At 46.9% G+C, this 24,748-nt stretch overlaps 1 protein-coding gene across 1 annotated transcript in view; it reads right to left on the bottom strand.

Moving 5' to 3' along the window:
- Nucleotides 1–9,660, bottom strand: part of MSI1 (musashi RNA binding protein 1) — a 44,950-nt gene extending 35,290 nt beyond the window's left edge. The window contains exon 1 of the mRNA XM_049804199.1: nucleotides 8,944–9,660. The gene's annotated coding sequence lies outside the window, so the exon portion shown is untranslated. The remainder of the gene's footprint in view (nucleotides 1–8,943) is intronic.
- Nucleotides 9,661–24,748: the final 15,088 nt, after the last annotated feature.

The following is a 24,748-nucleotide window of genomic DNA, read 5'->3' on the forward strand; positions in this document are numbered from 1 at the left end:
ACAACTGGGATAACTAGAAGAAAGGAGTAAGGGAGGAGAGAGGACAAGGTTGGAGCAGCAGAAAAAAAAAAGAGGGGAAAGAGGTCTGCATGGAATGGGAAAAAAAAGTAAATCATCAAGAGAACTTGTAGCCCAGTAAAGGAGAGGTCTCTGAAGGACAGTAGGAGATTGCAGGCTTCCACTTGCTGTCCTGGAAATGATGGCTAAAGGAAAAAAATCAGAGAGCCCTTCCTGCTATTCTCCCTCTCTACAAGCTCTAAAACCTACTACATGGTGTCTAGTCTCCATGATCCTATCTAAATCAGTCCAGGAAATGAGGGAGGAAACCCTGACTGCTCAGCTCTAACACCAGAGCTGCTCCGCACGCCAAGAGCGCCCAGCACCGCACCAGTCTGGCCACTGCGCAGGGGCCACCTCTCTGAAGGAGTTGAAAACATTTTCACTTCCCCCACCGCCTTTTATTTTCCTTAACATAACACTCCAAAGATCGCATATAAAGAACGCAACAACAGGTTTGAAAAACGAGACCTCTCTCCTCGAAGGTGCCCTGAGCTCCACCTTCCCTCTAACCTCCTAGTGACCGTTTGTCACAGACTTTCATCAGTCACTGCTTTCTGCTCCATCCTTGCTGCTTCCTAACCTTTCCCCAGTCCTCGCTCCAGCAACCCATGTAAAGGGACCTTTCCCACAGCATCCACTGTTCAGAGGCTCTTCCCCAGTCTGGAAGCGGAGTGTTGCCTCCTGCTCTTCCCCTCCTTGGCTGGAATCTCAGAGCTTCCTATGGAGCGATATAGGGGGGCCCATTTCCCCACCATTAGAGAAGAGGGATGCAACAGAAATCCTCCAGATGTGCTAGACTGTTTTAAAGAAGACATTGATTAAACTGTTCATTGAGGATAAGGCAATTGGCTCGGGGGCACAGAACGAGATAAAGGTTAGATATTAGGAGAAACTTAGCAACTATGAGGATGGCTAAAGGTGGGAGAGGTCAGCCAGGAAGGCCAAGGAATGTCCACCCATGAAGATTTTTAGGAACAAATTAAGCAAACGTCAGTTTGGTGATCAGGTTCTATTTTGTCCCTGCCTGTTGCAGAGGTGACCTCTTGGCACCACTTTCAATCCTCAGTTTCTACAGTTTCTTCACCACATGAGGGGAAAGGAAAGAGTTTGGAGTAAAGGAGGCAAAAGTGAGGGCTTGTCTGATAGAAAGGGGAGTTCCGAGTGCGTTCCAATGCATATATGGAGGCTAGAGAAGAGAGGAATAACACAGAGAAATTTAAAGGCTGTGGTCCACAGGCACATGTCAGGGCAAGGAACAGAGCAGCTTGGGGCCAGGCTGCAGCAAACACCACCAGGACTGGAGAAAAGGTCTGGGACAGAGTCAGGTAAATAGGGGTAACAGAAAAAGGCCTGGGTCAAGTTTGAGAGCATCAGCCAGTGCAATGGCTGCCAGATATCTTAGACAAAATGGGTTTCTGTATTAACATTTTTTAAAAGTATTCAAGTTCTGTATCAAAAATAAAATCCTGTGTCCCAGTGGGAGGAAAAGAGGAAAAAAAAAAAAAAAAAAAGAAAGAAAGAAAACCCAAATACAAACCACACCGGAGACAGCTTTTCCAGTGTCTCCCTGCAGTGACACTGCTGGGTGCCTTGCAGCCCAGTCTGCTGGGCCTCCAGTAACCAGCTTCTCAGGCAGGGACCAGTGATTCTGCACTATCAGTAGATCTGCACATCCTCTGCAAGTCTGACGCATGTGTGAATTATTCATCCAGGGCTGGAGCCACCACCATGTCAAGGACCTCTAAAATCTGCCTTAAAGATAGCCGAGTCCAAGCCAACAAGGGAGCAAGGGGAGAACAGGGCTCAGGGGAAGGAGGACTGGATCCTCCACCGAGATGCTTGCAGGAGGCAGAAAATCTGGGTACTGGCACTGTCCCAGAGCAGCACCAGAAGGAAAATGCACTTACAGAAGCAAACAGAGAACTTCTGGCTCAACATACAAACAGGAGCTGAGCAAGCAGAAGCTGTTTTTTCATCCCCTCTCTTTCAGGACATAATCGATTTCCTACCTCTGCTATGACACTCACACTGGCTTTTAACTCTCCCATTTCTTCAAGACTTATTTTCTAATCTAAGCTGACGGGACCTTTGCTCCACAAATCCCAACAGCACTTCTCAGAAGACAACTTTATAGCATTCTGGTACTGTGGGGGTGTAAAGTAACTGGGACTACACTGTTAAAGTTAACAGCACAAAATTGAGAAGGTTTACAGATTATTTGGAGGAATAAACAGAAAAGAGCATCTTTAAAATCCAGGGTGCGTGCTGGAGCTCCTGAGGTGGGAAAGGTTCAGACCAAGGCTGGTGTACAGGACAGAAATACACGCTGTAAATCTCCTTAAGCAGCTCAGCCTGCCCTGGTTCCTCAAGGTTTTGCCAAGGTATTTTGTTTGTACTTGTCACATGACTTACATCAGGCATCACATCCTAATCAAGACGGACACCAGTGTCTTCCCAGGCAAAGCTCCCATCCTCAGATTGCAGGAGCGGCTTAGCTGCTTTGTACTTGTAACCCCTGCCTGAGCCTCCTCCCTGCTGAACGGGGAAGGGAGACGAGAGAGGCTGCAAGGGTCCAGGTGCACTTGTAGTCATCTCCGGTCGTTCTTCTCTTTGCCGTAGAAGAATAGTCTATGGCAAGGCACAAACTTGCCCAGTGGGCGTTGTACTTGGAAATTCTGGCTTTCTACAGCACTGCACCCAGAACAGACGCTCTGGGGCCAGGAGTGGTATCCTCCAGAGAGGGAGGGTTTCCCCCACCCCAGGGCACAGCATCTTCACTCAGGCTTACAGGCTCCCGATCCTTCCAGGGTGGGGAATGTGAAAGGAGGCAGCTGTTACTAAAGATTCCAGCTGCAGCAACCTACACCAGCTTTTAAATATGTTGAGTTTGGAACTGGAAAAGGCTCGAAATCCACTCTTTGGTCCCAAGGCACAGCAATTCCCCCTGCCCACAGACCCAGTGAAGTAACCTCTCACTGAAGTCAAGCTCTGATTCTGCACTGCTCATAGTCTAGTGGGAAATACTTTGCTCCTGCTGCTACTTGTCCATTCTTGCCCTTGTATCTTTTGCTCACTTTTCACAGCCTTTAAGCATTTATCTTTTCACGCCTTTGCCTGCTCTGGATTTCCCTCAAGGCTGATTTTGCTACATTAGGGTCCTTATGCCATTTTCTTTTTTTTTTTTTTTTTTTTTTTTTTTTTGGTCCCAGACAGAACTTTCCCACCTACCTTCTGCCCATGCGGTTCCACGAGCTGAAGTAAACTGAGTCACTGACCCTTTTCCCACCAGGAGCAAGAAGCGATTCACAAACTATATTCCTCAGCGCTCCCAGCTAGCTGGTGGCCAAGCTGCCGCAACAGCTAAGGACCAGCTCCCTCCAAAGTAGCTGTCCAAGACATTCTTCAGCGCAAAGCTGGGACGCAAGCGACATGGAGATACTCTGTCAAAAGCAGGGGCATACAGAGGAGCAGCAGGAAACCTCTCTCACAGGGGACACGCACAGTATATATTGGAACCACCCCTTTACTAAAAGTAGAAATGAAACAGTAACCTCTACAAATCAAAGTTTCTGTCGGACACATGTATCAAAATGGGGAGCATTAACATTAAAAAAAACCACCTTCAGGCTCCTGCAAAAATTTAATCTAATTAAATGTTTTTTAAGATTTTAGTTCCATCTACCTGGCACATTCCTAATCGATCAATGAGTAGATTCTGCTCTCCTGTTTGCAGGAATGACCAGTGCGGCTCTGGAGACATCAGAAGAGAAAAATCTCATGAGTTACACTGGAAATAGTGGGATCATACTCGGGCTTGTGACATCCTGACTCACTGGACTTGTAATCTGATTATATGGGTGTTTTTGGAAGCCCTGTGCAGTATGTCCTGCCCTGCTCCAGCATTTCATCTCTGGGGATCACCCAGTTTGTTGCTTCACAGACACCCTTGGGGTTTGGAAACTGCCCACTTGTGACGGATGGAAAGAGTGAGGCATCTTCCAAAACTTTCCATTGATTTTGAGCACTTGAGTCAAAAAAATGGAGATGCAGTAAACGTTCCTCTTTCCAAATAAGGCCTGGGGAAGCTCTGGGCACAAAGCATTTTCTGCAAAACAAGCACGTGGTGTCTCAAGGTGCACATCCAAGATCTGTGTTTCTTTATACATAGTGGCATAGGTGACTAGGTCGAAAGCATAACACTCAGATGATCTATACCTTCTCTATGTTTTTAGCCACAATAGCACCCTGTTCTCAGTTTACTGGCACTCTTCTAGACACCAAGAAAGCTAGTACAAGCATTTCCCTATCATGTTCCTGTAACTTAAAGTGTATCTAAAACAAATCACATTTTGGAGGCTGAATCTAGAAGACCCTGTCTGGTATTTGAAGAAAGCTGGGGATAGAAGAGACGTTTGCTGGGAGAGCAGCTCTGGAGCTAAACAAGTTTTTGAACTAGGAAAGCTCCTCTTACACACTCCTGCTAGTCAGACAGAATGTGCTCACGTTCGTTGGTCATTCTGGAGCCTTGAAAGCAATGCAGCGTCTGGTAAATTCATTCCCAGATGCTGGGGGAACAAGGGATTGTGGGAGACAGTGTAAGATGGGGAGGGATTTACTGCAGAACAGAGAAAAAGCAAATCAATGAAAGTTTGTTCAGCCTTACTTCCCTTTTGGTTTTTTGTTGTTTTGTTTTTTAAGTGAAGCTGCAGTAGGAGAAATTTTGGGATTTTATGCCTGTGTTGCTTTAAGGACAGGAATGCTGGAAACAGAGGTATTTGATACCTTTGCTGCTAATTACAGTGCAAGCTCCCAGTGTCCTGACAATGCCCTTGTCCCTGACCTGGAGGGGCCTCACTATCTCAGGGTCAGCTGTAATTTAGTTTTAGGTCAGAGCTGGGACTCTCCTGCCAAACTAACTGCACTTTGTTTTGAAGTAGAAACCATTTACTAGCAAGTCTGAGACCATCAAACTCATTTCACTAACGAGAAACAGGAATGAACTGCAGAGCCCCAGAGACGAAGGTCAGTGTTCGACACAAGGAGAGCTCAAGCTGCCTCACGAAGGAAGGGGCTGTTTTGCCCACCGAGCCACACAACCACATGAGCTCAGATCTTCTGCTCCCTTCAATTAAGCACGTTTATTACAAAAAAACTTAAGGACCAACTAAGCCCTGCCAGTCCCCGAGCAGGCACAACGGTGCAGTCAGCCCCCCACCTTACAGAGTTTACAACACAGTTGCTGCATTTCACAGCAGGCTCAAGAAAAAGGACCGAGCTCCTCAGTAAAGCTCATGAGTTGTTGGTGCTGCTCCTACCTCTTTCTCACAGATTGGCCGGGTGATTTGGGCCAAGAAAACTCTGTTTTTCTACTTGAAAACTGAGGTGTTTCTTCCCTATCTGAAGAAAAAAATGCTTTGAGATCTTCAGAGAGAACATGCTGCAGAAAATAACCCTAAGCTGTAAAGGGAAATACTTTTTAACTTCCTCCGAATAATCAGCACTCTCTAACTCACAGGGAATGAAGTATTTTTTTCAAACCAACAGATTTTTATCCGATCTTCTTCCCCCTCACCATATTCATGGACATAGATTATACTGTCATGATACCGCACAGCATTACCTGAAATTAACTTGTCACTTAAAGAACCGTTCTCTACAATTTGTGGGGTAGTCTGAGAGCCCAGTACATTCTGCATATTTTCAGAGTCCCTGCTCTTTTGCATTTATGTAGACCTAGGACTAGGTTTGCTAAGGAAAAACCTATCCAGAACACAAATTTTTTTCAACGCTGCACACCACTGCAACAAGAGGCCAACTCGCACTTACAGGAAAAAAGCTGGATGAAAAATTTGTGCCCATTTACTAAACAGTAAAAGTCTTTTGACAGCAAAGGAGGGTTCTGTGTCCAAATCTATGAACACACGAATGAGACAGACAAGTAGAGACCCAAACATGCTCTTTGGGAACAGTAAAACATATTTAGCTCTAGATGCTGGCCAGAGTTGAGGTTAGCGATCAGACGTGAGAGAGCACAGCTATAGCAAGAAACAGGACCACTAAGGGATGTTCAAATCTTTCTTTCATAAAAGTTGACTAGAAGACTGCAGCACACCCTGATGTGCGCTAATGCTTGCTGCCATGCTTGACAGCTGCAAGGCAGTGTGGTGGAAAGAATTACCAGCCCTACAGACTTTCAGATGAGTTCAAAATGTAATACCCCCGTTGTCAGACACCACAGGTTCCTAACTACATGTAAACCCAAATCGCTCCTCTCACCATTGGTGCCTCTGCAAATAGCAAACCAGCTTCCAAGAGCTCATCTTAATTGCCAGAGCTCTTTGTGGGAAAGGTCCCAGCTACCCAAGAGCTGGGTACCTCCTTCATGATTCCCTGAGAAAGCCACGTGTTTCAGGAGTGATGCAACTGCCATGTACCAGAACAAGGCTCTGGAGCAGAGCAGATAGCTTCCTTGGCAGCTGGCCTGCAGTGCTGGAGCTTGCTCCCAGGAGAGATTAGAGGGAGTAAAAACCTCACTGCCATCAGAGCAGAGCACTCAACCTGCTTCTACCAGAGATTTCTCACAAGAGCAAAAAAAAAAATCCAAAAGTGTCACCACAAATAGGAGGCTGTGGGAACAGGGAAAAGATAACCCAGTTAATGTCATGCATACAGCTTTGCTAACAGCTCAGGTAACACCGATCAGTAAAGGACAGGCAAAAGCTCTGAGCAGAGCCTGTTTTACACCGGGAAGATTACCTGACTAACATCTCGACAGAGAATTGCCTGCCTGCACAAAGCCACCCAAACCCCCGACCTGCAGCTACAAACCTTTCAGGTGAGGATTTTAGATTTGGAAGTTGAATAGCGTGAAATACATTCTATCCCCCAGCTGACCTTATTCAAGTCCCTTTTTTTATTTTCAGGGCACAGTAGAGGACAGCTACCCTCAGGTTCCCAGATAGCACAATTTATACCCTGAGGCAAAGGAAAGTAACAAACTACTTGCACTCACTTAGACTTTGTGCGCTTTTGGACTCCCCTGCTACTTCAGGTGTCACCACATCCACGTAACCCTGACAGCAAAGAGGAAAGAAGAGGGTTTTCACTGGTTTCAAGGAAGGCTGAGCTCTACTCATAGACAAGGTAATTTTCTGTCTGCGCACAGAGGACTCTGCACAGATGAGCGAGCTGTTTCCCAAGGGTGCAGCGGAGCCCCTTGGGAGCCCCTCCAAGGCTGGAGCTCCTGTGCTGCAGAGCACACTGTGGGCTCACCCCCCAGCCGAGCAGACTCCTGGGGACGGGGCTATAATGACCATGGACTGCCCAGTTGACTCTACGGAGGTCATCTCCAGTCCTCTGGTCCCCAGCCACCGAGGTAGGGCTCTGCAAGGTGGAGCACGGAGCTCTGGGCAGGGCTGCGTGGGCGGCAGCCCAGCCTGGGAACTCAGGAGCAGCAAGGAAGGAGAGGATGCTGGAGTGGAAGTGATTTGAATTAGAACAAACTGGCTGCTGAATAGAAGCTTTTATTCCAGCATGGAGAAGGCTTTGTTAGTCAAGCACATGTGATGCACAAAAGCCTCCACTTGAATTCATTGAGTTTTAATTGGTTCTCAGGTGGGGGAGGAGATGGGTGTTAGGAATTAGGGATTCCTTAAAGAGGCAATATCATTAAATCTTAACGCCTCTTCCCTCTCACCCCCAGTTTCGGCTTAGGAGTCTGGCCTCATTCAATTGTCCCATGTTAGAGAATCAGAAAAACTGAGGGAGAGAAAGGGTGGGAGGGGGAGTCACTAATAAAGCCTAAAGGGAGATCAATGAACGAGGAGGGTGAGGGGCAGGAGGAAGACTGAAAAAAGAAAGCGGCTGGTTGGGAGAGGAGGGAGGTCACACGCAGGCAGGGAAGGCAGGAGAACCTCAAAGGGATGAGGGAAAGAGAATGATGCCATTTGAGTTGGGGCTTTCTTTTCTCCCTGCATTCCTGCTTTTATTGAACACTTAAAACTTCCCTTGGAGATCCTCTAGCTTGCCTCTGTGAGCCTGTGCTCCAAAATAACAGAGTTGATCCATCACAAGGAAAGAAGCAAATTCTGGGATGGGTATGCGGTGCTTGCGCATGGGGAATGACAGCAGTAAGAGAAACCTGCTTGGAAGGACCTCGCAAGAGCTGCTGCTTGTTTTGTCAGACACAGCACGTTTCAGACAGAAGTTTTGTTACTAAGAGCCTGACGCAGACGTAGCTGAAATCAAGGTCCTTGTGAGTCAAAGAGAAAGGGAGCAATCGGGAGCTAAGGAGATTTCACAGTCAGCATTGTAGGAGGTACAGCACGCTGCCCAGCTTACGAAAGGGACCCTGGGTACCTGCAAGCCAGACCCTGACAGACAACTGCTACGCTGCAATGGGGGACACACATCTCACAAATGTATAATGATTTCCATCAGTCCAGTACATCATTGGAGAATGAATTAATGTTGGTTTACCTATTACATTTGGAATTTAGATAGGTAAGTGAATGACATACCAAACGCATTGCCAGCAAACACCAACTGGAACATATTTTCTTTTAGAGTTCCTAACAGAAGAATGCTGCTTCTATATTTAAGCCATACAGTTTATCCTGTATAAAGCCATACATAGCAGATATTCTTTGCAGGAAGCACTGCCTACTATTTTACTATAATTCTTCATTACAAAATTAGGCTGCACAATCTCCGCTTGTAGACACAATGGCACTAATCTCCCGCAAAACAGGGGCACTGCAACCAATTGCTATACGGACTGAAATGAGAGGTCTCCGACTTCTGTTTGAGGACAGTGTGGGATGCTGAAAACAGCATTCCCATGGTGGCTTCTCTCTGAGAGACTGCCTGATCCGAGTCACTTACTGTGGTGTGAAATCTGAAGGAAACGCAAGATCCTCCGCTGATACAGCTGTGGTATGGGGTAGCTCTCACATACACGTGGGTTATTCATGTATTTCAGAGCACGGGAAAAAAAAGAAAAAAAAGAGATCAGTGAATTCACCCATTGAAAGTGTCGTAGGATCCAGTTTTCCAAACCCCCTCCCTGAAATACGAGCCTAAGTATCATTTAGAAGTGACACACAGACTGAAGTCTCATTTGGTCCTTAACTCCAACTAAAAGCAGACGTGGTCTCCACCTGGCAAAGGCATTCGTGAGCAGTGGGCCGCGACAGTGCCTGGCACCAGCTACACAGAAAGCATTTAACCACACATGGAGAAGGGCTAACACTACTTGCCTTGATTTTTAATACTGCAAAGTCTACGCTCTGACTCTGCCAAGCTGCCTATTGTCACCGCTTGGCCAGTGACAACCCACGAGAGCCCTGCCCTACAGGAGCAGCAGGGTTTTTCTCCAACAAGGGAGTCCAGTGGAACCTCCTGGAAGGCTCACATAGAAAAACACAAACAAAAAGCCCCACAAATCAGATTAGAGATACATTTTTGTTCCCCTTCTACACAATGTTTCTTGCATGCTTCAGTTTGCCCCTTCTCATAGCGCGCTTGCATTACAGGTAGCGTACATGTTACAGATTTATTTCATTTTCTATCTTACGAGTTTAATTAATCCACAGGCATAATTTCAAATGATATCTGACTCACGTGAAGCAACCAGCTGCTCTTTGTCATCAACAGTAACATTTGCAAGTCCATCTTGTTGTGCACAGTGCTAAACACGACCCCTGCCTCATCAGAAAGCCACATCATTCTGCAGAGGACTAAGCAATTGCGCTGTTTCCTACATCCCTGCATTCCACGTCAGAGACAGAGCAACTCCTGTGACTATCTTCCTAGGAACAAAATGCAGGAAAAGGCTGTCGTGGTAAGGATGGGCAAGGTCATGCATCCAAGATTGTTCCCCATATTTGTCCTAAACTTGTTGCCCTGGGTGCCTTTGCTCTCCTCCCAGCAGTTTTCTAGGAACAGCCTTTCCTGCAATTGTTTCCTTCTCTCTCAGATATGTTCAGTTTATACTTTCTATCTTTATACTTCAGCGCTGGAGTATTGGTTTTCCTGATACCACCTTGTTTCTCAACAGTCCCCTATTTTGTAGCTTCCAATAGGATCAGACCAAATGCCATTTGTGCCTTTGGAAAGAAAAATAATAAAAAAATCTCCGAGTATGCTCAAATATCTTGTTGATCTCCTATGGCTTTCTGTAGATGCCTTTGGCATTTGGGATCCTCTTGCAACGTTTTTCCTAGCAAGTACCATTTCCACAGCCTTTTGGTATGCGACAGCAGGCACTTCTGAACTGCTTCACTACACAAGCCACAGATTTGTCTGTCACAAACAGTGTCAGTTATCACAGCATCAAATTTGCTGTGTGCAGCAGGTCTCTTTAAGACTGCCATGAATTGAAAATTGTTTTGCTACCTCTTCTCAATGCCTGACGGAACAGGTATCTCAGCAATCAGCAGTGGCTTTGGGGCAAAGTGTGACTGACACATCTGTATCAGCTATCCAGTTAATTTTATTCCTGGCCTGTTTCGTTACATTAAACCTCAAGACGCTCACCATATTTCCTCCTTTCCAAGCAAGAGAGATAGCAAAACCATCCTTTTGGCTCAGGAAGTTTAGCTATAGCTGCTCCACCTATTAGACCAGCTTCACCTCACAGGTCGTCCTGTAACCAGGAGATTGCCTCTTTCTTCGTGAGTACTAACATCACACAAACAAAGACAATCCTAAACAAAATTCAGCCCTAACAAGATCTCACGGCCAATTTCAACAGGACCACAATAGATACGTCCTGTGCCAAGCTACTGGTCAGGCACAAGCCTTTACTTTCTGTTATCCCGTGTGAAGGGGCAGATTTACGTGGCTGCTGACATAGTTTCAAGAATTACAACATGAAGACCACCTACTCCAGTACAGGTCTTTACAAAGCTGGTCAGAACACTAGTACAGAAACATGCTCTACCCTCCCTGGAAATCACTCATTTCTGCTCCAGCGGACAAGCCCTTGCAAGGAACTTTGGGAGCTCCCATCCTTTGCTCTTTCGATGGCCACATCAGCATCCTAAGCGTAGCCCATGGGTTTTCTGCGGCTTGCCTGACAAGGAGACAGTTTGCAGCTTCTCATGCTTCTTTCTCTGAAGCTGCAGCCCCCTGGCAAGCTCCACACACAGACTCCTGCCCCAGCCCTGCTGTAGTTGCTGCAGGACCAGACATCCAAGCATTCACAGCTTCTCTGGGCCCAAAGGCCACGTCCAAGTTTGTGCAGGAGGAGGACAGAGCCGCGCTAGAGCCGGGCACTACGCGTTTCAGAGACAGAATGAGGCTAGGATGACTAATGAGAGAAGCCAGCGCTGCAGAAGCTTTCCAGCCCAGTGCCCTCACGGGTTTCTGTGCGAGATGGTAATACTTTGCACGTTTATTGGTGTAATGTTGCACACTTACCATTCCTTTAATTCACGCAAATCCACACCTCCGTGGCCCCACTAGCCAGCGGACCTCGCTTGGAAAGATCTCTACGAATGTACATCGCTCCTGATAAACAACACGGGAGTTACCGCTGTGAACTTCAGGGGAGTGCTCTGCTACTTCAGTACGTTTGCCCGTTGCACCCAAACATGTGATTGCTCTGAATGGTATCAGTGCTCCGTCTCCTGTGTTTTGACAGGTAAGTAGACGAGGGGCACTGTGGCTTTAAGAAGGTCATTTCCACTGTCCTGCCGGTGTAATTAGCCTGCTAAAGAAAGGGCAGAGGCTGGAAATTGGATTGAGCAAACCAGGCTTTAGCCGCAGGATGAAGGCAGAGCCCCGGGATTGTTATGTTAATCACCTGAGCTCAGCAGTCCCTGCCCTTCAAACCAGTACCAACCCAGTACAAACCCAGGACACCTCTGCAGAGCAAACCCAGCCTGGCTCAGGCTCCAGCTGCCCAAAGACATCTCTCTCCACCTCCCAGAACGCAGAGGCCAACCCCTGCGGACAGACCTGGGGCCACCCGGCACCGAGAGGGGATCCTCTGCCCGGCCACAGCCTCGGCCCGCGGTCATACATCTCCTCTGGTCCAGAGCGCCGGGCCACAGCTGCCAGTGGGGCGAAGACTAAATGGGGTGACGCCGTGAGCTGATGGGCCAGGGCTGCTTTACACCAGCTGAGGATCCAGCCCTGGCCGTGCTCAGTCAATAAGCACGTCCGAAAGCACAGATCGCTTACTGCTATTTCACCGATGAAAAATAGCATTAAGAACAATAGGCCAGATTTGTATCTGGCATAAGAACGGCCGTAGGCAGCGGAGCTGCGGGTGGGTTCGGTTGGGTGCCAGCCCCTCTGAGGCGACAGCACGAGACCCCTGGGTCCCTGGGCCACCGGCTCGTGCTCAAGTCCGGTGTCTTCAGCACCAGAGCTACCCCAAGTTAATCCCAGGGGCAAGTCCGGGGGGTACAGCCCCCCGGCCTGCCCCTGCACTCTCCTCAGGAGCGCAGCCACGCTCTGGACCGGAGCCGTCACCAGCACCGGGCACCAGCGTCACCTCCGGCACCAGCTGGTGCAACGCCACCGAAACAAGAGACGCCGACGCACGAGCCAGCGGCAGCGGCGAGCTTGGCCCAAGGTGCCCTGTTTGCTGAAGGGACACGTTTGTGGCACAGCCAGCGAGAGCTGGCCACGAATCGCTCCCAGTCACAGCCGGCTGCCTGCTGCCTCCTGTTTTGTCCTCGCCGCCTCTCCCCTCCGCGGGAAACAAGGCTGGGGTTTACCTCGCTGCGCTTTGCTAGCTCGTGTCCCCTGGAAACGTGCCTTTTTGTCCTCTCTCCGCTCAGAAACTTTGGGCTAGCAGCCCTCGCCACCACCTCCCACCTTCTTTTTAAGGCAGCGACCCAGGCTGGCCATTGTCCCCTCCTTGCTGCCCCTATTTTCTTAGGGCGAGCTCGCGCCTCTCCCCCACGTCGGGCCAGCTGGGGCTCCGCGTTACCTCCCTTGTTCTTTGGCGCATTTTTTCACTGCGCCCCTGCGCTGCCGGGGAGGGGGAGGGAGAGGAGGAGGATGGGAGGGCAGCGTCTGGCTCCCCATCCAGCACGCCGGATGGCATGGTTTTGGAGAGGCCTGGCTTAGTGAAGTTATTCAAGCCAACGGCAGCCTGGCAACCGGGCGGCCACAATGGGAGCGCAGGAGGAGGAATGTTTCCACATGCCTGATCAATGGGAGCAAGGGAGACAGCAAAGCAAACAGAAGCTGGGAAAGAGACACAAAGAGAAAGCAGCCTTTTCTCTGCTCAGTTCCTTTCATTTGTCACAGCTCTTTGTGCAGCTGATGACAACGGAGGCCCTTCGGAGGCTAGTTTTGGGGAGTTTGGTTTTTCTAATTAAATAAAACACCGTGTCCTTTTTCTTCACTTGTCACCTTCCCGCTCGCCAAAAAAACCCTAAGAGCAGCCCCATCTGCGCTCGAGCCTCCTGCTCCGTCCACCTCCCGGGAGCCCCAAGCACCTCTTTCTCCCTGGGAAGAGCAGAGAAAGGCACAACCACCTCCTCGCTTGCTCAAAAGCAGCTCCCGGGCTGGACGCGGTGCCCGCCCGAGCGCCGGCAGGGCCGAGCAGCACATGCCACCCGCGCCCCCCCAGCTGCTCATTACGGGAATAAAGAGCCCAGCGAAGGACAACTTCTCTGGAGGTGGCGTGCTCCCTGCAGCAGCTGCTGACGAGACTAACGGGCAACTTTCTATGGGAACGAGGCAGCATTCAAAATAGGGTTAGAGGAGAGTTGCCTTGGAAACTTGGACCGTTTCTGCCGAGGGGCTACGATTTCCCTCGATGGGTCCCAGACAGGATTTACCTGGAAGACGACGACTGTTGGGACAGAAACTCCTGCAATCTGCAAAGCGGCTCCCTGGAGGGGGATGGAGGCAAAGGAGGGGTTTCAGGACAGAGGCACCAGCTTGCTGGTGCTGGGCTGCACGGTGACAAACAGCGGCCGAATCCAGCCCCGTTGCGTAACCAGTGGTGGGAGCCCAAAGTTGTTTCCTCTAATTACTATGCAAGAGTTCACAGCAACAGGCCTCCTCTGTGCAGGAGCTTACAGGAAAGGTCCTCCCTGGCGCTAAGGCAACACCAAGCAAACCAAGAGGAGAGACAGTTTGGGGGTAAGCTTTCCCGCATTGAGGCCAGAGCAGAGATTATTCTGTCTCTCAAAAAAAAAAAAAAAAAGAAAAAAAGTCTACCTGGATGTATGTAGCCCTGAAGAACAGAAAAACCTTCTGGCTGCTGAGGAACAGGGGACAGGACACCTGCCTCCTCCACACCTCCACCAAAACACAGGCTTCCCTTCTTGCAACCAACTCCATCCCCAAGCAGCCAGGGCTGCAGAAGCTCAGCTCCAGCCCCGCTGGGGATCATGAGTGGAGGAAGAGGATTAGTGATCCTGCATGTGCCTTAAGAGGAGGGAACTTTAGTTATAAACATGGCGATGTCTGGGATCTCACCAGTCTTTTCCTCACAGTAAGGTTCAGGGTGCAACCAAACCATGAAAGGGAGCTCTGGCAACATGAGTCAGTAAATGGCAGCTTGAGCTCAAGGAAACAGAATGAAACTTGGTCCGAATCGAGGATGCAGCACTGGCTGAACAGCACAGGAAAATTCCTGCCCACTTCCAACAGCCAAAGACACAAATGGCTAAATCCAGGCTTCTCAGTCCTCGTGGCCAGATGTTCCAGGCTTTCCAGGCAGACAGCGAGTTCTTCTGCCAATACCTGTTTCTACTCCCAGCACTGCCGCTGAGCTCAGGGATAAACCTTTTGGCTCCTCAGTAGTCCTGTTTCTCAGTCAATCAGTGGGGCTAATATTGGACCAAACGTTTTAGCAGTCAGGCTCTGAAGCGATAAGGATGCCTAACGCAGTAGTCTTATCAGCTTCCGATGTCACCCCATCTGAATTGCACTCCCATTGATGCACACCATGCATCTCCACCCATCCCTCTCCTTTGAGGGTTCAGGCACGCCCCTGTTGCCTGGTGAGGTTAAAGAGGATCCCACGACCCATTTTGCATGAAAGCTGAATTCCAGCAGTGTTGGAGTTTCCTCTGCCTCGCTCTGGAGGCATCAAGGGGGTGACACACCGCCTCAGTTTTACTGTTTCCCCCACCTCCCAACAGGGTCACGTGTGACATTTTGCTGGGTAATGACGACTGTGAGGTATTCATTTAACAATGTGAGTGCCCAACAACAACAACAACAACAACAACTAAAGAAGAGGATTCTACCATACCCCAAATCTCCTTAACACCAAGTAGTTTGCTCCCATATAATCAGCAAACTTGCTTTTGGGAAGTGTCTCAATTTCCATATCAAGTCTATCACTACCATCCCACAGTGCTACCTGGCTCTTCCACTGCCCCCAGACATGTGCTAAGTGCCAGCCTGCAGCTGAATGAAGATCAGGAACCTCCCCAACTTCAGAGTGAAAACTCACTCCACAGGCATTACCTACTGCTTCAAAATTATTCCAGTGCTCCGTGAGCCTTCTTGTAAGGAAGGAGAAATCCGCCTTCACTTCTGCTCAAAGGATTGCTTTCATTAAGGCCTCCATAGATTTGCAATGGCAAGTATTTGACCTGCTTCAAAAATATTCATGAAACTTTCGAATGCATTCAAGTAAGGGCAGACAAGCAAAATCCTCAGCTCGTGTTCTCCTGGGGTCTCAGGGTACTGATGGCAATATACATCCTAATTACAATATATACCATATTGAGAATGAGACCTTGTCAGCTCTGGTGACGCTTTCTTTGAGTCAAAGAAACAATCTGGAAGTGATTGTGATTATTTCTCAGTAGATCAGAAAAAAGTCTAACCACGTGTGAATATCTTTAAGTAACTGCCCTTTTTCCTGGCCTCAGTGAGAAGCTTCCAAGACAGGCCACAGGGAATGTTTGAACTGTACAAGAATATTTAGACACTTCCAGAGCTTGGGTTGTGCAGACAGCAAAATGTGCTGCTCTTACGTGGGGAGGGGGGACAATCTCAGGTACGAAGACTGCCAAGACAGTCCATTATGGTATTCACTAAGCTCTGAAACAAAAAGATTGCTCTTCTTTACAAACACTGCATTTGAAGTGTCACAGGGTAATATGCATGGGACAAAACAAGCATGAAAAGCAGCATTCACTCACCACAAACAAGCACCACAGAATGCTAACCAGTTACTGCAGACTTCCAGAGATGTTGCAGAGTGGCGCAAAATGGGTCCCTTACGAGAAAGAAGAGCAAAGCATACTCCCTTTTAACACGATCGCTGCAAGGCAAAGCAGTTCTTGCGTAGCTGGTGCTCTTCTTTCACTCCTGCACCTGCTGCAAAGACACTGTCCTGAGAAGTAGCAGCACTCTATAGCTCCATGGTCTGCCTCTCTCAACAAGACCTTTCTGTGCTGCCTATGGATTCATCTCAAGATAACATTCTTCGGTAGAAGGACAACCTGCTGATGGACACACGCAATTAGTAGCCTGCTGACAGGCGCCCTTTCAGCCTGTCTGTGGCCTCTTTTACTCAGGTAAAGCTGGCACAGTGATCCAGCCACCCATCCTTTGTTGCAGCTATATAAAGTGGAGGAGATAATTCAAAAAGTTTTAAAGGGAACCTCAGGGTGGGAAGAGAAAACGTGATAGGTATTCCATAACTGAGGGAGAAGCAGCATTTTATCAGCTGTTGAAACAGCTCCCACTACTGAATCAATAAGCGCTTGAGCTTTTTATGATCCTCCTTAGCACAGGTAATACCACAACAAGGCAAAGAGCTACCACCTGCAAATACATAAACAAGAAAATCTCCGAGGGGAGAGGGGGTGGGGTGGAGAGAGCATTTCTTTCAGGAAATACTGTGTTAATCCCAACTGAAAGAGGAATACTTCCTCTAATAGCCTTCCTTTCAGTCTTCTGACAACGGCAACCCTGATGCAGGCAGCGCACAGATGATGCAGACAGCACACACAAGGCAACTAGGATGGCGGTACTTCCCCCCCGACCTGCTGGTGTCCTGCAAGGTACAGAGCGCACACCATACCCAGTGACCAGATCTCCAAGCAGCCTAATTACACGACCTTGCCACAAGGGTCAACCCCTGGGGTGGGAGGAAAGGAAATCCTTTCAGGCATATCACGTCAGAGCTTCTCTTCTGAAGCTCAGAGATCCTTCCCACTTACTCACACCTCAGTCCCACTGGCACACGTGAGCCACAGACTCGTATAGCCGTTTTCTGAACAAAACTAGAAGCAAAGTGATCCGGACTGATTTTGGTACGGATCGAGCAAAACAACTTCACGTGGTTACAGGACAGACGTTATAACACCCTCTTGCATCCACTGCCATAGATCCCTAATGAAAATGAGGGAAGCCCATCCCCTTGGGTACAGTTTGTTCATGACCACAACACGCGTGGGGGCCAGAGACAAAGCACAGGGCAGATCCAACCCTTTCCTTCGCCACTTGAGACCCTGAACTTGACCATCCGCTTGGCAGAGGATGTATGTGGCGTTCGGAGATTGCTCCCCCCAGTGTTCAGGCTTTTCCCTTTGCTCACAGATACGTTACACAAAGCACAGCCCAAACGTACCACAGGTAGTACGTAATTGTGAAAACCAGCCACCCCTTCTGCAAAAATCCACCAGCCTGCCGCAGCCCACTCAGACATTCCTACAAAAACAGGGAAAGTGGCTTTTAACCTTTTCTCATTTGCAGACCTTTTATAGGAATATGGACCTCTACACAGCAAACTTCAGCCTACCGAAAATACACCACGTTTCTCTTGTCAAAGCACGTAGTAAGAATCCTTACAGGCTAGAGAAGCAGATGTTAAGCTAGGTCAGGCAGGACAACAAGAAAACATGACAACTCATTGTCTTCACCTAGGGAAGAGATGTTCCTTCGCTCCAGTGAAAAAGCTGTGACTTCCAGAGAGCTCAGGCACGCTGACTTCTGCAGCCCATCCCTCATTTTGCAGTGACCAGCTAGGCCGTGCAGTACAAGGGAGAAATCCCTTCTAGTTTGCTATCTGACTTAGTGTGGGAGACCAAAGAGCAGACACGTAAGTGCTACCTATAACCTCCACTGGAATTAAAAAGCCATTCATACAAAGCCATCGGTAACCTCCTATGCCCTGCCAAGGTCTACGACCAGGCACGGAAGCGCCCTCCTAATAGCGCTGCAAATTCCCTTTTAGAAAGGCTGCGACAGCTGATCTCTGTTACACCACTTAGCACCTGATGAGCAGCAACTGGGAAGGGGATGGGTGCAGGTGGCCACAGCAATGCGCTTCTCAATACCGGGGGCCTGTCAGTGGCCGAGTCCTGCACAGATCTGGGGGAAGGTGGATTTCATCACCCTGAAATTCTGTCGGTACAGCAGGTCAGCCTTCTTCTGCATCATCGCTCTGTCCTGCTGGCTACAGACAGTTGGCTCTAACTCCAGGAGCAGCAAACGCTACTGTCTCATTTCCTCTTGTCAGTTGTATTGTCTTAGCTCTAAAAGCCATACGAATCCACAGAGTTAAATCCACCCACTGCTGCAATTCCAGGAGCGTATGCACCCTTCTATCATATTGAAACTGCCATACTAATGGTGCCCAGCAGCAAGTCCTCCATCCTGCCTGTTGGCCATTTGAAAATAGCTCTGAGTGGTTCTCTGCCATGCTAGAAGAGTTTGTCAGCTTGTCTCACGCCCAGTTCTGGGGATACCAGCGTGGCATCTCACAGCAGCCATCACAAGAACAACCACAGGGCTGAGTACCAAAACTGGCCACAGGATGTCTGCCCATAGCTCCGAGAAGCTAATTTGAACCAGGCCGAGCTGTATGGAATCAATAATTAAGAAAGAATGTACCTGAATGTACCAGTATATTAAGGGGTGAGAATGCATTTCAGGTCTAGAGAATTAAACCATTGTAATCAGAGAAGGAGAAAAAAATAATCTGAAGTAAAATCCTTGCATAGACCTTGACTATTCCCTCAGCAGGACAAACCTGATGACTAGTTGTTGTTTACAAGGATAAGGTCAGAGGAAAGGCTATTTCCTCTCAACAATTGTCAGAAGGGATTAAAACCTGCATTCAGGCTTGCTTTGAACTAGCAGGTACTCCATTCCCCGATGGTATCAGGATCCATTCAGCGAGGTCTCAAGCAGCCTCCAGGGCATGTCTCCATAATGCCCCTATTGTGGAAATATGCAGGACTGCTTCCTGCATTCACTCTATCTTTATGAAGCTTCACCCTTGTGGTCTGATACCCAGGTCAGGAAGCAATCCTGCAATCACTGTTTAATTAGTCATTTCCCAGGTCTGCCTCAGTTGAGAGTTGCTGCTGCTTGTCAGCTTCTGAAGAGGGAGGTTGGGAATTGGAAACATCACTACCAGATTGGGAAAGAAAAGTTGCTCGCAGAGTTTGAGGCGCGTTTGTGCCGCAGCTCAACGTGCCGCATTCTCCATTTCCACTTTTTTTTTTTTTTTCCTCCTAAGTAGAAGGATTTGAGCGGATGAAAGGGCCATTGCACCTTCTGCAAGTCAAGACAAAAGCTGATTTATAACAAAAGTGGTTTTATTTTTGTTGATTTGTTGTTACGGGCTGGGCTTTGGTTGGCTTGGGTTTTGTTTTGGGTTTGTTGGTTGGGGGTTTTTTCCGTTGAGAAATAGAGTCTTTGATACAAAGCACATACTTCAAGAGAGGTCTGTTCCAGGAATTCCAGTTGCATACTTTCCTTTGTGGAAGTCAGTCCTGAGCCTGAGAGGTTGGATACACGCAGCTTCGGCTTTTCCAAATGAGCTCACTCGAAGAGGTACTTCTTACCATGCAGGCACCAATTTGAAAAGAATGAGTTACGTAGTATTAAAATATTTGTCTAGATAATGAGTGTTTGTGTGTAGAGCAGTGCTAAAGGAAAAATCTATTTGTTGAAACACAACTGTTTTGAAAAACATGGTGATTTTTCTGTTCGACAAAATAAATGAGGTATTTCAATAATGTCAAAAAGACCTATTTTGGCATTTTCAGTGTATTGGATATTGTTGAGAAAAGCTTTTCAAAACAAAAAAAATACAAGTATATATAAAGTTACATAAAGCTACATAAAATAACTTTTTTTCAGTTTAAAGACACTGAAATCAGAGGAACTGCTCTGATCAAAACAAAACAATGTTTTCAGAGTTCCATTTTGTAAGAAAGTTTGATTTAAAATGTGATTCATTCTGGAGTGGAAAAGTTTCTGAAATCTCAACATTCCCAGTACAAGAGAACTTCTTTCTCTAGTTCCATTTTCCCTTGCTGTAACGAAATAATTGGAAAAGTGGTGTATGTGATAATTTCCTTGTGACAGCGGGACAACCCTGTTTTTGATAAGTGTTTGTGAAGCAGAAAAAAAAAAATCAGAAGAAAAACCCTAGCAGATCAGTAATCCCACTAAGAAATTTACATAAATTTCAAGAAACAATACTGGAATTCACGGAAGGCTGTGTGAGGGAAACTGACTCCAATGGAGAGTAGAACTGGTGAGGGAGTTATAACATGAATTATTTTATCTATCATATGATAGAAATAGATAGACCCTCTCTCCCTAGATCTAGCACATAACTTCTTATAACCTTGTTCAAATCATATCTTGTAACGTGCTGGATCAGTCTGTGTACTGGGCTAATACACGTTGCTTCCAGCAGCTCGGAGTGCAAGCAGAAAAAATACGTATTTGCTACAAAAAAACGTGCAAGTACATCCTCAGAAGGTTTGGGGGTTTTTTTCCTCTTTCTCCTACCAAGGCTATACTAACTGTGGCAATAGCCAAATCCAGAAGACGTTGGGATGAGATATCACATGAGCATCCTTTCTCCTCAGCCACTGTTCTGCCACTCAAGGAGACAAGTGGCATCTTCTCCATGCTCCTTTCCTCTGATTTCCTGACAGTTTCCCTTTCTGCAGCAAAGTATCTGGGATCACTCTATGCAGTCTTCCATTATGCGATCTTCCTCTTAAGCTGAGGTTTCTTGCAAAGTGCCAAAATGCAGTAAGAGAAATTAGTTTTAAGACCCACACTGATAAGAGAAGGGTGCAGGAGAGAGCTGTGAAGAGAGCTCAGGAACACCTGTGAGGTTATCATCTCCATCCCCTCACCTGGGGGAACAAAAGCTCAGCATCCAGCATTACCATAGCACCAATAGCCATCAATAAATTGCTCCCGTAAGAAAAGAACAGATGTGACAAAGATTGTTCCAGGGTCTATAGCAGACCACAGCCAAAGCAGAAGAGTCTAAATGTGCTGGGCTGGGATGGCAAGGGAAGTCACAACTGGGTTCCATCTAGGGGGAATTATTCTTACACTCAATTCATCAATTTATGGGCAAGCGATTCCACAGGCAACATTGACTTGATTAAACAGAGCCATAATGACACTGAGTGTAGGGAAGCATCCAGCCAAGTATGCAAACTAGCCTTCTCAGCCTAGAATAAAAGCTTTCTAACCAATAATTTCATGCTTTTATCTATACAATCATTAATACAGATACCAAACAATGCCAGCTCGACGTGGTGTCAAAGGCTCTGACAACCTCTAATTGATAATAAATAATTCAATTTCTGTCCCAATCCAAAACTGCTAAATCTTGGGACATGTTCCAAATAAATGATTAAAAAGAACTTTGAATGTAATTATATCTAACACAATTGGGGATATTGCCCAGATGAAATTTACAGCAACTATTCAGAGCTACAAAATTTCAATGACACTGGCAACACTTTATGCCTACTAGAAATGAAATGTTCTTTACTCAGGCAGTGGCACAGACTGCATTTTTTATCGACAGCTGTATGCCAGCAACTCACTCAGGCCAACCGTGCTTCCCACAGTCTTTCCCAAAAGTGCTCGAGAAAATTTGGGAACAGGGTTTTGCCACAGCCAGATCTTTATCGTTCGGTACATGCAGAACTGGATCTTCTTTCTGATACAGCTGATTCTTCTTCTCCCTCCAAACTGCTTACACTACAATTAATAAAAGTTTCTTGAGAAATTAACACCCATTGTTCCTGGAGGAAACTAGGGCGATGTGTTTCAGCAAGGAAAGTGACTATCAGCACAATCCTGAAGTGATGAATGCAGCATCTCAGAGGCACACCGATTGTTCCCAGTAATTCCCAAACTCCAAAGCCAGAAGAACTCTGAGCAGTTATTAGTGAAAACACAGGACACGTATTTACAAGAGCATCCTTACATGAGAGTTGAGTCCTATTTTTCTCTCACTTGCGTAAATCCTTGCTGAAATCTTAGAGTTTGCATCTGTAAAACAGGGATGGTGACATTCACTTTGATTTCTTTGGATGCAAGTTGTTTTGAATGCCATTATTTTCTTTTCTTGGGAGAACAGTGTATGTAACCAATCTGAAGAAGTGGTGACTTAAGAACCTGTTAGATCTGCAGCAGTTACCTTACTGAGCTCATACGGAAACAGTAGAAGTGCACTTGCCTTGTCGAACCTGTCCCGTGTCTTTATTCCCAGCCCGTTCTGGAAAATTCAACATCAGCATCACTGGAATCCCCACGCTCACAGGCAGGGCAGACAGCACTGCTGTGAAGATGTGCAAAGAGATCTGTATTGTCTCTCTAGAACGCTAATCGCTCCCTGGACCTACTTAGACATATTTCTCAGTCTTTACAATACAACTTGCTATTTGTGAATACAAAGTGACAGAAGAAAACAACAGCTCTTCATCATTCACCACACGCTGTTCTGGACTTTGACACTCACCTGTATTTACCTGGCAGAGTGGTCAGAGACAGCAGCCAGCCTGAAGCAAAGAGATCACCTGCAATGTTTGCAGGATCACGAGAACGTCTGGGAAAATAAAATAGCGCCATAATTTGGTGAAGTTCTCAACTACCATGATCAAGTGAGCCAGGCTTGTTTCTTCAAGAAAACAAACGTAAGGGAGAGAGGGGGCAGACAAGCACTCAGAAGTGTGTCTAGTCCTGCATTATCCAGAGCTGCACTGTGTGCCCCACATCACATAAGGTATTAAACACAGCTTGCTGGTCTCCAGCAGACCTGAAGGCACTGCTGTGCCCTGAACAATGCCCAGTTAGGCACCTTCACATTAGTAGTCACATGCCAGAAAGAGACATTTATACCATTAATTGCAACAGCCAGTTACATTAAATAGGAGACAAATTAACAGATTTAACAGATCTCGTATCTGCAGTCTGACATCAGTAGACCACTTAAACGTATGCTTAGCTTGAAGGAAGGATGTAGTCCTATTGGAATCGGGGGTTTGTTACACCCTAGGGACCGGCTCAGGTGCTGAGGTCAGAGCTGGAACCTCAGTTCCTGCCAGATATTCACTCTGCCTCACCTAAAGAAGAAAATTCCCTTACAGGTGAGAAACCAAGCGACTCTCTATTGTACATCCTCTTACACTAGGTACTTTCTCTGAAGTATCTACTACCCATCCCTGATCCCTGTAACACAGAAAATGTTACATAAACCTACACTCCAATCTAGTGGTGACAAGCTAACAAGAATGATGAAACTTTGCTAGCGTCCTTCAAAAAGGAAGAAAACTTATAAACTACTATTAAAACCTAATATTTGAAATGACTGGATCTTCTTTCACAGCAATATTCACCGTAAATTATAAGTTAAGTTATATAAAGTAAGTTATATAAAAGTAAGCATATATATAATGTAAGTTATATAAAAGGGAGAGCGGCTAACAGAAAAATTAAATACCAGAAAACGTAAGGAGGCTTTCCTTATGCAATCTCAGTTGCACGCGCGAACTAGCCAAAGATGTCATGTGTCTTCAGAGCCTTGGCGGGGTTGATACTATTTTTCTAGAAACCCAGGATAACGGAATAGTGGAACCCAGGCACAAAAATACTGTAATATCAGAAATCACTCTGGAAGTTGATGAGAGAACTGGATTGAGCGCTGTGACCCTATAACATTTTCACCGCCAGGTCACAGGTAGAGAGCGTTTGTTCACAAAGTAACTTAACAATCATTAATACTTTGTGGTTAAGCTATGTATCTATAGGACATGTTTTCTTAACACTTTATTATGCAAAGTTCATTAAACAGGAGTTTGCAGCAGTTCATTCAGAAATTCCACACGGCAGACTTCTTTTTGAAAGGGGAGAAGTGAGTGGCAATAACAGAGGATTCAAGTTAATATCCTGATTTCTCACTGCATGCCTGCAGGTTGGAAAGGGCACAGGATGTTAGAACAGCTGTATGCTTCACCTCTCAAAAACGGAGCAACACATCCCTGCTAGCAGCTCTTCTGCTGAACAGAAGGGGCAGCACTGGAAGACTTGATCTAACATCTCTAACGTTAACAAGAACTGCTCTACTAAAAAGCCCCTACAAACAAAATAAGTAGGAAAAGCATTTCAGAGCTCCAAGAAGGGTCAGAAATGGGACAAGATAGAAGTAGAAATGCAGAAGATGTATTAAAAAGATGTCATCACCTTTTTAACGTGTTTTGTCTTGTCGGCTGCAAACATCCATAGTTGCTCCGTTTGCACCGGTACAGAAGATGGGAAAAGGCTGAGCTTGTAGCACCAGCTGTACTCGGAGCTGGCTCCAGCCTTCCTGAACAGACACAGGGTGAATGCTGCTGAGGTGAACCCAGTTTAATAGGTTGCTACTTACAGGCTTAGAGTGATTTACAGGTGTTTGCCCTGAAATATGACCATCCATGTC

This window comes from Accipiter gentilis, chromosome 7, assembly GCF_929443795.1.
Source record: "Accipiter gentilis chromosome 7, bAccGen1.1, whole genome shotgun sequence".
Lineage (NCBI taxonomy): Eukaryota > Metazoa > Chordata > Aves > Accipitriformes > Accipitridae > Astur > Astur gentilis.